Genomic DNA, 15,216 nt, shown 5'->3' with positions numbered 1-15,216 from the left:
TATACAAGAGAAAGGGAGATAAAAGCGAGTGCAATAATTACAGAGGGATTAGCTTATTAAGCACCGTAAGTAAAATATATTCAAAAATACTTATTTGTAGGGCAATGAAAATAACAGAAGCAAAGATTTGCGAAGTCTAAAGTGGGTTTATGCCAGGAAGATCATGTACGGATCAAATATTTAGATTAAGGCAAATAACAGAAAAAAGTTTGAGAGTCGGAAATAAAGTTTTCTGTGCATTTGTTGACCTAGAAAAACCTTTGACTAGGTAGATAGAAGTAAACTTTGGGAAGTTCTGAAAGAGTATGGAGTCAATGGATGGATCCTACCAGCTATAAAAACAATATATACAGGTAACAAAGCGAGTGTAAGAGTGAATGGGAAACTGAGTGACTGTTTCGATATTATTCAAGGAGTTACACAAGGGTGCGTTATGTCTCCATGGTTATTTATATTATTTATGGACAAGTGTTTAAGAATGGCTCTCTTCGACGAAGAGGGTGTGGATCTCGAAACAGTAAGGGTACGAGGGTTAGCGTTTACAAATGATAAGGTTGTTATGGCAGAGTCTATCAAAGACCTACAAAGAATGTTGAATAAACTAGATGCAAGCATAAAGAGCATGGGCCTCAAAATTAACGCAAATAAAACAAAAACCATGGTGTTCGAAGGAAAGAGTGAGAAAACACTATGTAATATTTTATTAAATGATGAGAGAATTGAACAAGTTGATAAGTTCGTATACCTTGGTAGCTTATTTACTAGGGACGGGAAGATAGATGAGGAATTAGATAGACGAATAAATGAAGGTAAGAAGGTTATTGGTAGAGCAGGTCCCCTTATCAGAAGTAATAATATATCAAATAAAGCTAAAATGGCAATACATAATTCTATATTTGTACCGACTGTACTATACGGTAGCGAGACATGGACTTATCAAGAAAATGATAAGAGTAAAATTAACGCAATTGACATGAGATGCATGCGCATAATAAGCGGGAAAACCCTGATGGACAAAGTAAGTAACGAGATAATTCTAAAAGAATGTGGTGCAGAAGAGACGCTGGTAGACACATGGGAAAGAAATCGGTTAAGATGGTTCGGACATGTTGAGAGAATGCCAAATGAACGACTAACGAAACAAGTGTATCAAGGTAAAGTAAATGGCAGCGTGCCCAGAGGTAGACCGCGGAAAGAATGGTTAGAATGTGTGAATGAGACCCTACTTAGAAGAGACATAAAAGAAGCTAGAGAAGTATGCCAGGACAGGAACGTATGGCGGCAAATAGTTAATAAAAAGAGTGTCAGTAGAGTGAATGACGCCTGAAACAAAGACCTTGGCTATTAATGCACTCAAGTGGGGAACCTTACACAACGACTTCGTGAGGTTCTTCGCTTGGGGTGATTGCTAGAGAGATTGATCAGCAACCTGGGTCGGAGCAGTGTTGCGGAACGAACCTGTTATTTACTTAAATAGCACGAGAATTCTGGATCAATCTGAAAAATCTCTATCCCTTCCACACACTACTCGTTTCCCCTACCGAGTGAGTCACGCCTACCCCGAAAGGGAAATGGCTTAATGGTGTAATAAAAAATACATTGGGGTTGTTAAAAAAAAGCGAAGTGCATATTTTAACTAGAATTTTTAATTTTTGGTTTATTTTAGTTTAGAAATTTGACAGTGGGAGGATAAATCTACAAATAAAACAATGAACAGAAGTTTCTTGTAGCAAATTTGTCTTTTTTCACAGATAAATAAATTTTTCTCGAAAATAACTGATCATAATGCAAAATTATACAATTAATAAAAGATCGGTTATTTAGTTTGTCTTTTTTGTATGCATGTTGAACTTCTTTGTTAAAAATATTATTATTTTTTGATGGAAAAAAATTTTGTGGAAAATAATTTTTCTTAATTAAAAATTTGTCTACTTTATTTTTGGTTAAAAACTTTTCTTTTTTAGAAAAAATTCAAATATTTGGTTGAAAATTGATGGATTTTGTTGAAAATTTGTCCTTTTGACAGGAAATTAATTTCTTCGGTCGAAAATTCATCTTTTTAGTAAAAAAATTGAACTATTTGGTTGAAACTTGAACTCCTTTGGTAAATAATCATATTTTTGGTTAAAGATTGAATTATTTTGGTTGGAAATTTATTTATTTGGTTGAACATTCAACTGTTTTGTTAAAAATTCTTTTTTTTTCTAATTCTTTGTTTAACTGAAGATCTCTTTTTATTTGAAAATTAATCTGTGGTTAAAATTGAACTATTATGTTGAAAATTAGTTTTTTGTTGAAAATAAGTTTTTTGAATTAAAAATGTACCATTTCTAGTTGCAGATTAATAATTTCGGGTGAAGGTTTGCCTCTTACGTAGAAACTTTGACTATTTTGTACAAAACAATTGATTTTTGTTCGCAAATAAAATTCATTAACCGAAAATTTAACTATTAAATTTGTGTGTTTAAAAAAGGAATTTTTTACTTGAAAATTCAACTAAATGGTTAAAAAATTCACTATTTTCTTAAAAATTCATCAATCTCATGCATTTTCTTTTTGTCCAGGAAGCTGTAAATCTTTTAAAATTGGTAGTCGGAACAAAGTAAATCTAAAGAAACACTTTTAGAAAGAAGAAAATAAATTTCCAGACCCGGAGATATAGAATGCAGTATAGGAAAATTGTTATTTTTCCCAAACCCTGAAATAAAAAATGTTCTAAAATATTTCTTGAATTTTGCATTCTGCTTTCCGTCAAAGTTTTTTTAAACAAAAATGTTACAGAACATACTTTTCAATTTAGAACTGCATGCTTCAAAATCAGAACTGAACAATGTCTGTCGTGTGGAACAGAGTTTAAGGCCCTGCGGAATACACAATAAAATTATCCGCATTGCTGTTAATTAAGCTTGTAATACGAGCTTATGAATAAGTCTGGTATCAATTTAAAATTATCTCCGTCAAATAGCATTTCACGGCGAAGATTTTAATGTCATTCAGTATCAGTCATTATGCTTTGGACCGTATAGGGGAGATCGTTGATACTGATAAAGTCGGTATGACATTTTTGGCGCGCGCGAGATCTGTTTCGTAAAACTTAAGAGTCCTGTAATGCTAGTTTATGATCGGTAAATAAATTTAGTCAAGAGTATTATAAGACCCGCGTTCAACTTACGCAGCAATTTCGCGCAGGAATACAAATGAGAGTCGGCGCTTTAAATCATTTTATTTATTACGGCTATTCTCCGACTCGCAGACCCAATTTGTTAAAACGTATAAATTTGCACCACCTGAATAGATCGCAGAAGATTCATGATAGCAATATTCGATAATTTTTTATGTTAAGGTATTAAATCGTATCAATTACTGGTCTATTATTTGTAGGAAAAACGAGAAAAAATCTTCCTCTGTCTGGATTTGAACCAGGAACGCCACTATGTATGAGTAGAGCTTTAACCAGCTATGCACTTCCGAGGCGATACTAGATAATTTCTTAACTCCCCTACACCAGATGGTGACGCCTATCTTCACCTTTAAACTATTTTAATGAATACTTCAGTCTGAACAACTTCATTAAATCAGAATATCATTAAAAAAAAACTTTTGACTTAAAACTTTTTTCTCGTTTCCGCGACAAATAATAGACCAGTTATCGACACATTTTAAGCTATCTATACATAAAAATGAAGAACATTAAAAGTTTTTTTTTTAAATTCAGTATCAAAATTAGTTTTTGAAAAATTCAAGAAGTTTTTGAAATTTTGTTGTTGAAAAATATTTTTTCAAAATTGCGCCCCAAGTATAACTATTTTGATGAAAATTAGTTTTATTTTTACATTCTCATCATTTATGATTGAGAAAGTATTTTAGAATTGTCGGAAATTTGACATCACACTTTTTCAACGGATCTCCACGTTTCGAGACCCCCTAAATGCGAAAATCAGGTTTTTAGGATGGCGTCTGTCTGTCTGTCCGTCCGTCTGTAAGCACGATAACTCTCGAAAAAATGAACGAATCAAATTCACCTTTGGCACACTTTTTTTAGGTCCTAAAAGAAAGGACGAGTTCGTGAACCAGCCATTTTTGATAAAAATTCAAAAAGTGAGCGCATTTTGAAAATTTGGTAGGCAACTTTTTTCTAAATTTGAAAGTTCTATGCACGGATATTTATAGTATTAAAAAGAACGAACAATTTATCCTTTTGACTTTTTTCGATAAAAAGAAAATTCTCAGAGTTATTGCGTTTTCAAAATTTTTTTAATCAACCGAAAATCAAAATTTGAAGCCGAAAAACGCACGATATAAAAAAAAGTCAAAAAAAATAAAAACATTTCTTTTTAAAAGACCTACAAAATTATCATAACTAATTTTTGGATTTTCTTCAAAAATCGAAAATTCAAATTTTTATTGCACAAAAAATAATGGAAAATCAAAAATTCCATTTTGTGAACAAACTATGTAGGATATAAAAAAGATGAATTAACAAAAATGGTTATCCCAAAGAAGATCTACAATTTCGTTAAGAATCAGTTCTTGATATGATGCGTATTTTTTGTTTTATTCGTGAAAAATAACGTTGAAAAAAAAAAAAATAAAAAATAAATGTGTGGAGAAACGACGAAAGTTACGAGAAAAAAATCCAAAAAAACCTGTTTACAAATGTCTGTCGGAAATCGAGCGCGCAGCGCGAGTGTCACGATGAGAATGTGTACCTCAAAGCCTACAAAGCTTTGAGAAACTTAATTTTTGACTATACTTAATTAAGTAGACAATTCAGAATATGAAGACGCATATAAATACTGCCATCTAAAAGAGATCTTTTTGATAAAGTTTTTTTGAAGCATTCCAAATGCAAAGAATAACAATCCGATCGCGAAGCGCGAGGTGTAATTATGTTCGAGCGCGAAGCGCCAGGTAATCCATTATCGAGCGCGAAGCGCGAGAGTCAACCGTCGCGCGCCCTAGGCGCGCTCAAACTTGCGAGCGAAGCGAGCCGCGCGCATAGCGCGCGACGAGAATGTGCCCGCGGTGCGGGCAGATTTTTTGGTTTAAATACCTGAAGGATGTTCTAGGTATACAGCCTAGTTCAAAATGACTTAATCTTTCACTTGATTTACAAAATAGACAAAACGAATCGCATTGGTTATAGTAACAAATTTTAGAAGAGAACCCCAAGCGTTAATAATAAAAAAAAATGTTGGAGTCATAATTGTTTACTTAGAGTATTAAATATGCATATTTGTGTTATTTTTTAAACTTTCAACACAAGCCCTAAGGTTTATTCAATATTAATTTGCAAACGTTTAATCTTCTTCGTCAACGGTTTTTTACAATTCTATTCGTCACATTTCCGTAGAAATTATTTTATTTAGAAATGATGTGTACAATTATTTTTAGTTAGTCATGTTATAAATTGAACAGATTGCTGAATAATGTCTAAGAAAAACATGAAAGGCACGCTTGTAAATAACCGTTCAAGGAATGTAATGAGCTATTGTAAATTAAAATCGATTGAAAATCGCCACTTTCCCCTAGAGAGGAAGAAAAAACACAACTATGCAAATAGCTAGTTTCAACAAATAAAACAATTATGTCCTCAACTATAATTTCAGCATTTAGGCTTGGGCTTCTTTCCAAAAATTGTATGCAGGAAACAACGGACTTGCTTTGGTCTATTTTATAAATGAAGTTAAATGTTAGGCAATTTTGAACTCTGCAGTACACCTATAACATCCTCACACTGGCATTGATAATAAATAATTTGAATGCATTTATTGCGAACTGAAATATGTATCAGATTTTCGAAAGTTAAATTTTGGAATGACCGCTATTTGTTTTAGCGACTTAGTCGTACAAAATCGATGGTGATTTGGATGATTGATGAAGAACAAGTTAAGAATGTTTTAATCGCTGATCGGACCCAGTAGGTCTCATTATAAAGAGCCAAGCTAGCTGGACCAAAACTTATCTCACATCTCAGGGGTTAACCTTGTTAGCAAGCTGAACTACGGACTATTACATTCATCTGTTCCAGTCCTTGGAACTGACCTATTGAGAAAGCTATGGACCTCTAAGGGCAGTGATGGATATTTTATGGAGTATTTCCTGACGTTGTCGACCCTGGGACATGAAATATTTCTCTTAGGATCACTTCACGCCTTTGTTCTCCTACTAACAACTTTTTAGGAGAAAATTTAATTAATGTTTTGGAAATGACCATACTTTGAAGGATTTGTTCGGCTTGTTTTTAATTTCAATTTTACGATAATTTATATGTGAATTCGAATTTCTCTATCTTAGTAAGGGATCGTTCAAATACCACGATACTTTTCATTCATCGTAATATAGCAAAATGTATAAATCACATGAAAAACATCATTGTCTTACACACTATATATAAACTATATATAAAAATTTCACCGATAAAAAAATGCAACAATTTTTTATTGAAAGTTCATTCTTCTTAATTAGAAGGTCTACTATTCTACTTCTGTTTCAGAATTCATCTCGTTTGGTTAAATATTATTATTGCATACACTGTTAAAAATGTATGGAATTCTACAACACTTCCACAAGACTTATACACTACAAGCATCAGGTAAAATTGTAAACATGGTATTGGAATTACGAAATTGCAATACATGTATTGTAAGTTTTGTAAATCGTGAAGTCATCCGTCCAGGATTCCAATGCATGTATTAGAGCGTTTATAAGACGAAAATTTCACACAAGAAAATTACGTAATGCTTGGAATTCACGAAAATCATCGAATTCGATGAATTCCCGGAATCCATGAAATTTATCAAATTCACGAAAATCATGAAATTCACGGAATTCATGGAAATGAAATTCGTCAAATATATGGAATTTGCGGAATTAATGAAATTTTACAGAGGTCACGGAATTCGCAGAATCTATGGAATTCAAGGAACTCACGAAATTGATGGAATTCACGGAATTCAAGGACTTAAAGGAGTTCACGAAAATCACGAAATTAATTGAATTCAAGAAATTTGAGAAATTTATGGCATTAATTAACTTTTCGGAATTATGTAATGAAATTCAAGGAATTCATGAAATTCGAGGAATTCGCGAAATCCTAGGAGTTCATGGAATTGACGAAATTAATGGAATTTATGGAATTTGCGAAATTCACCAAATTCATGGAATTCACATACTTAACGAAATACGATTAATTTATTAAATTCACGGAATTTATGGAATTCGCGGATTTACGAAATTCATGGGATTCATGAAATTCGCGAAATTCATGGAATCGAAGGAAGTCAAGGAATTAACGGAATAAACTAAATTTATTAAATTCACGGAATTCAAGGCATTCGCGGAATCGACTGCAATCGTGGAATTAACGTAAATCAAGAAATTCGCACGGAATTCGTGTAACGCCCGGAATTCACAGAATGTATGCAATTCTCGGAATTCGCGGAATTAAAGTAATTAAAAAAAATCGCAGAGTTGATGAAAATAAAGAAATTCATGAAATTGACGGAATTTCAGAAATTTTTAGAATTCACGGAATTTATAGAGTTCTAGGAATTTGCGGGAGTCCATTAATTCCATACATTCCGTGAATTAATTTATATGATTGAATGTCATTATTGCATTAAATCTCAAGAATTCCTTGACTTTCGTGAATTTCCTTAATTCCTCGATTTTCTTGAATTTCACGAATCAGATCCATTTCATGAATTGCATAAATTCCATGAACTCCACGAGTTCCGTGAAATCCAGGACTCCGTCATTTTCGTGTAGTCCGTGTATTCCATGAACTCCGTTCATTCCGTTAAATTCATGAATCCCGTGATTTTCATGAATTCCGGGTATTTCGTGAATACCGTGAATTCCAGCATTTTCGTGAATTTCTATATTCCGTAAATTGTATGAAATTCACGAATTCCTTAAATTCCCTGAATTCCTTGAATTCTATAAAGACGCGCGTTATATACTCACTAACAAAAGTTTTGGCTCCATCAGAATTTTTTTTCTAAGAACAAATCTTTTGAGAAATGATTTACATTACTTTTTAATTTTTTGCTTCCACAGGTGACGAGTTACCGGCTAAAATTCCAATACATGTCAGATACAATCCCAAAGCCAGCACTTGGAAAACATAACATTATATATTGTAGCGTTACCTTACGTTTTGGAAATAAACTTCCAATAAATGTAGTGGAAGTTTTCAACAGAAATTTTTAACAGTGTATCATTATCGGTTGAAAATTAAACATGTTTAGTGAAAAAAGCCTATAATTTGGTTAAAAATGTATGTATTTCCCTTTAACTGTTAGTTGATGATTCATCTTTTTGATAGGAAACTGAAATGTTTGGTAGTAAATTCGTTTTTTTTTCTTTTTAATTTTTTCAACTTTATATTTGAATATACCATTTTTATTTAAAAATTCATTTTTCCTGTTTGATAATTCAACTGCCTTATGAAACATCGGTTTCTTTATCTAAAAGATTTAACCCGTTAACCGTAGGGCTTTTTTTTGCACCACTTAACCGCAAAGGGGGGGGGGGGGTCGATTCGACCCGATGCTTTAAAAAAATCAAAAGTGTTCCTAAAAATCTGAAAAAAATCATGGTTCTTGTTTGAACCTTCTACTTAACGGTACAATTTAGCAATATGTATTTAAAAAAATTAGTGTGGATATAATTAACAATAAGCAATTAAACTTATATAAGAAATAGTTTTGTTCCAAAATTCATAACTCAGAAACAAATGAACGAAATTGAACGGTTCAAAAACAAAATTAAAGGGGAAGAGTGTGCCTTTCAATTAAAGAAAGTTTCAAGAAATTTTGATGAAATTGAAACCCTTAATTTTCAACATGAACTCATGCACCTGTTATCGTTCGTGCTCCTATTATTGCTCTAACTTGATTTAAATGTAATAAATAATGAATTTTTATACTTTGACTCATAAGGAGTATTAATGGCATTCACCTTACTCTCGCTGGTACAGAAAAAAACGAAAATTAGTAAATTTACCTCAAGTCTCATCCGTCGAAATACATACGTAAACCTGCACCCTATAGCTGACTGAAAGATACAAGTGACTCGAAACTATGCGTGAGGCTTCTATCCTAGAGTACAATTTTTTAGATGAGGGTAAGGACCCGTGTTATAACTTGGTTCGCAAATAGCACCGATTTGAAATTTCGGCCTGGGTCAAATCGACCCCTCCCCCCTACGGTTAATGGGTTAAACATCTGGCTAAAAGTACAACTGAATTTCTTTAGACTCAGTAATTTGAAATAAGCAAATTATTTCTTTGAATCAAAGAAAGATTTTCTTAATCCACATTACCAATGCGCCATGATATTGCGCAGAACAAATCACTCTGATTATTTTACGTTAACGCGTCTTTCGGAACCCGTGTTGTCAAATTTTTTGCGAAGACGCGGAAGCGACGGGTCTTGGTAATAATTTAAATCGCTAAAATGTGTGTTAAAGAAGTGCGCGACATCCTTGCATCGCAGGGATTTGCAGAAAGCATAGCAGCTTTCTACCGTGTAAATAGATACTTTTATACAGCACGACCTAACCTCGTTTTTATGTAAATTTTTTTGACTTATGTGCACAATTTCGTCACAATTTATCTTTTACCTTAAATTTTCGTGAGGAATTGTAAATTAGGAAAGAAGAAAATTCATTTACACACAAAAAATAATTAAATAAACTTTTTCCTCAGGTTATTATTATTGGATTCAAGTATTATTGGATTTAAATAAAATCTGTATTTATTTATATAACCAAAGCAGTTATTTCATTTAAAGAAATGTAAAGGTCAAATGCAAAATTATATTTCTTTGATTTAAAGAAATTTTCCATTTGAAGCAATCAAATATTTCTTCAATTCAAAGAAATATTCTGTTTGAAGAAACAAAATATTTCTTTAATTTAAAGAAATTTTCCGTTTAAATTAACGAAATATATCTTTAAATCTAATAAAACGAGTTAACAACAAATTTCTTTAATTAAAACAAATGCTTCTTTGTTCGTATATCAATACTAGAATTTCATTGATTTAAAGAAAGTTTCTTCGATTCAATAAAACTTTTTTCTGGGTGCGGATTTCCCATAAGACGCATACGCAGTTAACAGGTTTAAACCGCGGAACTATGCCCTAGATACCAATACGCGATCTTAGAAAATCCATTTTTGAAAAACTAAAAGGAAATTTGCCGTTTCGCTTTCGGTATATTAACTGCATATACAAAATGTTCCAGAAAATACAAAAAAAAATCCAGTAAAAAAATGTCAGTTAGCAGGCTTAGACTGCGGACCCTTCAACTGTTTGTGTTTACATTATATTTTTCTTTTTTTTTTTTTTGAAAAATTGACCATTTGGAAGAAAATTCATCTTTGCAGGTTAAAAATTCAACTATTTTGCTGGAAATTCTTCTCTTTCGCTCACAAGTTCAACTGTTTCGTTGTAAATGCAAGGCTATTTGTTCACAAATTAATTTTGTTTGTTAAAATTTCAACTATTTGGTTGAAAATTATCTTTCTTATCAAAAACTTCATTTTTTTGGAATTTAGAGTCAAGATTTAAGAAACATAGAATTTCTTAGTATGAAAACTGAAATACTTGGTTCAAATATATATATATATATATATATATATATTGTTTTTCAAAACTAATACTGTTTTTGTAAACTCAACTATTTTTTTGAAATACAATATATCTTGACATGAAATCTGAAGAGTTTCATATTGAATTGAATACAGTACTCATTCTTACAATTATTTTATTGAACAGAATCTATTCCCCTATTGCTTCCTTCTTTTGTTAAAAAATTACCTTAATTTCCTACTTCGACTGAATTTAGAATGGCGGAGTATGTCAAAACATTCTGTTTGCAGGTTTTGTTTTTATAGTTTAGGCGTTTCTAATAAATAAATTTGATGAAAAAATTTTTACTGAAAAGAAAGTGTGGATCGCCGCATCTTTTATGTTACCCGATAACACAAAAATGTCATAACCTTAACTCACGTGTTGAACTCTTGAATCTTTAAAATCCCGTATAAATCGTATTGAGAATATTAGCCCTTTCAACTCTGTATAGTGTACAGCACCTTTTCATTCGGTTTCTCCAGGATGGAACCTTGAAATTTGGACACATCGATATTTAACCTAGATTATTGATACAATTTTATTAGTAATCACGAATGATGCACCAAGGAAGATGAATGTATACATATTAATTTAAAGGCAACATTTCGGCCTAATTTCCATAAAGTAAATTGATAAAAACTGGAGGACTGGTAATACGATTCTCGGTAGTAGGGTTTCTCTTCACAGCAATGGTCAACTTACAATGTCAAAACATAGTCGTGCAAGAAGATAAAACAAAAATTATTATGGTCCGCCTTTGAGACAATTAAGGTAGAACCGGTTAACAACACATGCCTCAACCAAAGCTTCTCGTATCTCCACTTAGACTCATAACCTGGCGTCATGTATTCTAACTAGCTCGCTTAAGCAACCCTCAACAGACGTGAAAGTAAAGACCTCTTTTATTTTGTTTCACGCGAAGGGAAGTGGACAATATCTTAACCACAATCCTAATTTTATGCTGCGAAAGTTTAGTCATCATTTAAATGAGGATTCCTCCGCGGGAAACCAGCCAAACATTTTCCGCCTTCAGGAAGACCAGATGAAGAGATAGTGATTATGCCAGTTCGACGATGTCATTTGTTACGGTTATCAGATCATCACACATGCATAACACGTATCGGCCAGCAATGCCGAAATGTGAGTCGGTAAATGTAGCATACAAATGATCCATATAGAACAAAATTATTTTATGTTAGAGACAAAGAAAGCCTAGTTATTTAAGAGAAAGTGTATGATTTGCAGAGGCTCGGTGTACTTCAATGAACCACTAGATCCATAAGGGGTTATTTAAAATCTACGTCAGCGTTTAATTTTCAAATTTTTTCCAGCCCTCGTCACACAGAAAATACTTGAGTTTCTATAAACAAACGATTTTTGGTTCCCAGGAAGCTGCCCGAAAAAGAAGAACCTTTCTTACTGGAAATGAACTCCAAATTATCAATTATTCCAAAGGAACCCAAGGTAATAGTTCCAACAGAGATTTATTTTACAGAAGTCAGTTTTTGCATAGACGCACTTCGAAGATTTTACAAGTAATTGATGTACTTTCATGTTATAATACAGATTTATTGACATATATTTCACTGGAAACATTTTAATAAAAAATCTAAAATAATAAAATTTGGTTATTCTCAAAAGGAAGATAATGGACACGAGATGCGACAGCTTTGAAGGTTATGTTTTAAACATTTAAAAATGCAGATCTTTTTTGTATTTCGTTATCTTTATAATATCTACGGACTAATCGAAATCCCTCAAAAAGAGTTTTACCAGAGTGTCAGTTCTAAAGGATCCCAACTTTTACGACAACAAATCTTGAGCCCCCCAGCGTGACGTCATACATACGAACACCCCTTTCTCCAACCTTACAAATACTATTTTTTCGATTTTATTTGATAAACGAATTAACTAAAACATAAAACAAAATAAAGTGAAACTCTGAGACTATGCTGGTTTTTGGGACTGGCGGTGGTAGGAACAAACCCACAGTTTAACTATAGTTAAATTTTGAACCAAAAATATTTATCTGTACCGAAAAAGATGGAATTTTAATGAAAGATTTGAATTTTTTAGCCAGAATGTCCGATTCTTAGGAAAGAGTTGACTTTTAAATACAAAAAGTTGAACTTTTACACCGACAAAGTATTCAACCAAATGGTTGAATTTGGTAACAAAACAGAATGATGTCTTCTTTATTCATAATTTGTCCACAAAGGGTTTATATCACCTTTGTTTCTTACAATATCACATACATATTTTATATTATCTTATCCTTACTAATAACAAATATTTACAACTATGTACATTCATTCTTATATCTAGATCCTTACTTTAACATTAAAGCTAGCGCTATTTTAGACGTACTCGCTTACCTCGTTTTCCAATATAAACTTGCTATTCTGGTCCATCTTCTCCCTCCCCAAGCTTTTTCTAAATATTTTCATACCCCTTTCTTTTTATCATTTTATATCATTTATGATATTTTGATTCCTCGATCATCCGCTGCCCTTCTATTAATTGTCTTCCCCTGTCCTTTCTCTATCATTCTCCATAGCCTACTTCAATTCCCTCTCCTATATCTCCAGAACTATAGAACTCCATTCTTCGTTCTTCCCATCTTGCTAATCCTCTCGCCCTCTCTTTCCTTTCTTCTACCCCCCTAAAATACTTTTTCACTGATTCCTTCAATTTTTCCCTCCCTTAACTTCGTGTGAAAAATCAATGCCCTCTTTTCCGCTCTAATATTTCTTATATGCCTTCGCGCTTCTTCTATCTAAATATTTGTATATCCAGGCGTCCTCCATTCCAGTCCTGGCGTCCACCTTATACACATATCTTGTATACTTTCGATATCTTTCCTTTCCCTCCATCTCCATATCTTGGCTTCATAAAATAAGACTGGCCATGCCAGTGAATGAAATAAACACATACATTAAAATTTAACTTTTTCGCGAAGAAAATCAGGGTAAAAGTAGGAGAGGAAGTAGGAAATAATTTCTGTTTGTTGAGAAGAGTAAGGCAAGGATGTCCCCTGAGCCCAATTTTATTTAATATATTAATACCAGATCTTGAATTAGAAATGGAAAGAAAATGGTGGAGAGGAGTTAGGATAGGGAACGAAAAGATATTAACACTGGCATATGCAGACGATATAGTGTTGATAGCGGAGGATGAAGAAGGGGCGGTGGGCTTAATAACAGGATTAGAGAAGATAATGAGGTTTCGATATAAACGAGGAAGAAAGAGTGAATGGACGAGAAGATGAAAGGAAATAATGTTAGAAGAAGTACAAAAGGAGAATGTGATTATTTTATACCCTGGTATAGCTTGTATGAAGTTATGGAGCAGAAATATGGAAATGGAAAAAAAGGAAAGAAATTTTGAGTATAAAAGAAAGGTATATAAGGTGGACACTAGGGGCAGATTGGAGGATGCCGTTATGTATGATGATAGGAAAAGCGCAAAGTGATAAATAAAGTGCTAGAGCGGGAAAGAGGGCATGGGATTTTGAGACAAAGCTGTGGGAGGAACAAAGAGGGGAGTTAGAGAAAAAGTGTTTGATAGAGGTAGAAGAAAGGAGAGGGAAGGTGATAGAATTAACAAGATGAGTAGCAGAAAGGAGGGACTTCTTTAATGCTTAAATATAGAAGACGGAACTGAAGTAAACTATGACAAATGAAAAAAAAAGAAGAGGGTAAGGCAATCAATAAAAAGATGAGGATTGATTAAGGAATCAAAATATAATAAATGGTATATGATGATAATAAGGAAGGAGTACCAAAGAAATAGAAGAGGAAGTGTAGAATCTGTGAATGGGAAGACGAAACCTGGGATCATGAATAGGATGGGTGTAGAAGATGAATGAAAGATGAAGCAAGCTGGCGAGAGAATGTGGTAAAGATTGCAGGGGAAAAGGGATTCGGGGAGCAGTGGATGAAGAAAATGGACCCATAAAAAATAAAACCAAAATAAAAAAAAACGTGTTAAAAAATGGTCAGATTGAGTTGCATAAGAAGTAAGAGGAAGAGGAAACGAAAGTTGCTTAGAATAAAAGCGTAAAGATTTGTAAGAATTGGTTATGTAATAGCATCAGTAGATTGAGATTCCGTGGCGTTCTCGCTCTCTCTCTTTCTCGCTTGCAGTCTCCATTTCGATCGGTATCTCACGCATTTGATAACAGGTCCCAAATTGCGCTATCATAAAAAATATAAATAAAGATCTAGCTGTAATATTTTGTAAATTGTTATAATTAACTGTAAATAGTAAAAAGATTTTCTAAAATATGTAGGCCGAAGTTTGGTAATAAATGGAAATCATGTAAACCATTAGAGGACACATTAGGAATAAATGTATAATAAAATGAAAATTAAATTATGTATGGAAGAATTTTCGAACAAAGGGGATGAATTTTAAGCCATTTGGTCGTAGTTTTAAACAAAAAAGTTGAATCTTCAATTATAAACAGTTGTATTTTGAAGCCAGAAATGGTTGTGTTTTTAGCTAAAGACGATCAATTGAATTTTTATTAACAATCTACCTTAATGACCTTAACTCAACCAATAAGGTGAATTAAT

The 15,216-nt window shown here is 32.8% G+C and overlaps 1 long non-coding RNA gene across 1 annotated transcript in view; it reads left to right on the top strand.

Annotated features, from left to right (window-relative positions):
• Positions 1 to 12,128, top strand: part of LOC117167117 — a 21,088-nt gene extending 8,960 nt beyond the window's left edge. The window contains exon 3 of the long non-coding RNA XR_004466356.1: positions 12,028 to 12,128. This is a non-coding gene — a long non-coding RNA (uncharacterized LOC117167117). The remainder of the gene's footprint in view (positions 1 to 12,027) is intronic.
• Positions 12,129 to 15,216: the final 3,088 nt, after the last annotated feature.

The sequence above is a fragment of the Belonocnema kinseyi genome, chromosome 2 (genome assembly GCF_010883055.1).
Source record: "Belonocnema kinseyi isolate 2016_QV_RU_SX_M_011 chromosome 2, B_treatae_v1, whole genome shotgun sequence".
Lineage (NCBI taxonomy): Eukaryota > Metazoa > Arthropoda > Insecta > Hymenoptera > Cynipidae > Belonocnema > Belonocnema kinseyi.
The sequence above is the reverse complement of the archived record's forward strand: the minus strand, read 5'-3'. Positions and strand labels throughout refer to the sequence as shown.